The sequence below is a fragment of the Canis lupus genome, chromosome 19 (genome assembly GCF_048164855.1).
Source record: "Canis lupus baileyi chromosome 19, mCanLup2.hap1, whole genome shotgun sequence".
NCBI lineage: Eukaryota > Metazoa > Chordata > Mammalia > Carnivora > Canidae > Canis > Canis lupus.
In genome coordinates, this window is record NC_132856.1 from 37654150 (window position 1) to 37656222 (window position 2073).

General features: G+C 40.7%; 1 long non-coding RNA gene across 2 annotated transcripts in view; it reads right to left on the minus strand.

Moving 5' to 3' along the window:
* Nucleotides 1-1302: 1302 nt before the first annotated feature.
* The window catches only part of LOC140610156 (uncharacterized), a 47619-nt gene continuing 46848 nt past the window's right edge, over nt 1303-2073 (minus strand). For both annotated transcript variants that reach the window (XR_012011931.1, XR_012011930.1), the window contains one exon: nt 1303-1453. This is a non-coding gene — a long non-coding RNA (uncharacterized lncRNA). The remainder of the gene's footprint in view (nt 1454-2073) is intronic.

A 2073-nucleotide genomic window follows, 5' to 3' on the forward strand; every position in this document is an offset into this window, starting at 1 on the left:
GATTTTCTAATGACCTGAGGGAGGCCAACGGACAAGTATCCTTTCCATCAATGTCTGGAACCCTAAGCCTAACCCTAACCCTAACCCTAACCCTAACTCTAACCCTAACCCTAACCCTAACCCTACTTTCAGGTTCGTAGCAGGATATCTTACTACCTGAAGATGAACATGGCCAAGTGACCCGCAATCTTTCTATGAGCCTGGAAGTGGCACATATCTCCTCTGCTGCATTTCATTGCTAACAGCATTCAACATCATTGCTCCACTTCCCAGACCTCCCTTGTTTTCTTTCTCTTGTTAATTTCTTTTATTACAGGGGTCTCAGCCAAGAACTCAGAAGGGTAAGGGGAGAATTATTCCTATAGTTGCCATAACATAATATTGCCTACCTTAATTAGTAATGGCCCATCCAGGAGCTAAAAGTATCCTCCTCAATATCACCACCAAAAGAAGGGAAATAATAATATCATTTAAGGATGTTACTGGCATAACACTCAAGTTGGAGTTTATCTGACACACATCCTAACCTGTCAAGTTCTACTTTTGAAATATTTATGAAAGTCCACCACAATACGGTAAGGAATAAATATTAATCTATATATTCTTATATTAATAAAAAATGAGTTTCAGAATTCCCATTATATAACAAAATAGTTTGCTTTGTTAACAGAATATTGATTATGAACTTAATCATAATTGATACTCCTTACTTACTAATGATGCACTAAAAATTCAGGGGGAAAATGTTTTCGCTGACAGGCTTAATGCCAAATGCTGACAAATGTTCAGCAACCAGGGGATTTCAAAGCACTGATGATAGTCTAGATTGGGATCTAGAAACCAATTCCATATTAAAGCGGGGTTCAGTTTCTGTTTACTGCATTTCTAACAACCATTAGAATAGCTGGTGCTTTGGGCACAAGTGGGGTATACAGTAGGAATCTAATAAACACTTGTTGAATGATAGGCTAATCTTCATGGCACTTGATATTCAGAACAAGTCTGTTATTGCATTTTTTTTACTCCCAAAAAGGAAAAATCTATCCTTGTTCCATGCCTCCAGCACTGGCCATGAGAGCATCAAAATACAAATACTAACCCATTAGTTTATCCCATTGCAACCCAAACTTCTCCTCAAATCCACAGGCCTCCTCCTGTTGGCTTAGGCTTAAATGACTGGACCAATCATATGAAATATTAATTCCGCAGGCGAATGAGGTATTACTAATCATTGACTAGTATGAACAGTGAGCCATTAATTATTTATCAAACTCAAGAATAAGAGACAATTTAGATCAAAAGTCCTGTTGCATGGAATTTAATAAAAACTTCTCTAATTTTCAAAACAGAAGAGAATGAAATGTCATACATGATCTTCATTGCCTGAGGAATTGAGGTGTCCTGGAAACCACAAACTGGGGTGTGCTCTTCAAGCCTTAGACTTCCAGGGCACCTTAGGGGGCAAGGATTAAGAGAGGAATCAGCAGCTATTGCAGAAGGCACAGACAGGATACTCAGTGCACTGGTATCCAGGAGCTAAAGATCTGCCGGGCCATGGATCTCCCATCTGCCACCCAGATCTGCTGGGCCACATCTACACCTGCAGCAGGTCTCAAGTTCAGGAATAGGCAGGCCATGCACATTCACACAGAGGTCAATCAGAGGTATAGGCAGGAGCTAAGACTAAAGTGACTACGCCCTAGGGTGGGGACACATGGGGACAGGGACAGGCCTTGGTGGTCGGTAAAGAAATAAGAATCTAAAAATGGAACTCTTCTTTTGAATATCATCTCTCTTCATTTCATGTGTTTATTTCATATTGTTCCTGTTCATGTCTTTTCCCTATCATCTAAAGTCTTAGAGACGGGAATGGTTGCACCCCTGGCCTCCCCACCTCTGTTTCTGTCCCTATCAAAGGAAACTGAGAGGGCATAGCAAAAGGGGGACAGCTGGGATTCTGAATCCTCAGTGGTGAGCAGTCTAGGAGATTGCCAGTTGTAAATTCTAGGACAAAGTCAACAGTGTTAGAAGAAAAGAACAAAACACATTCCATAGCTCCCAAGTGCCATTTAC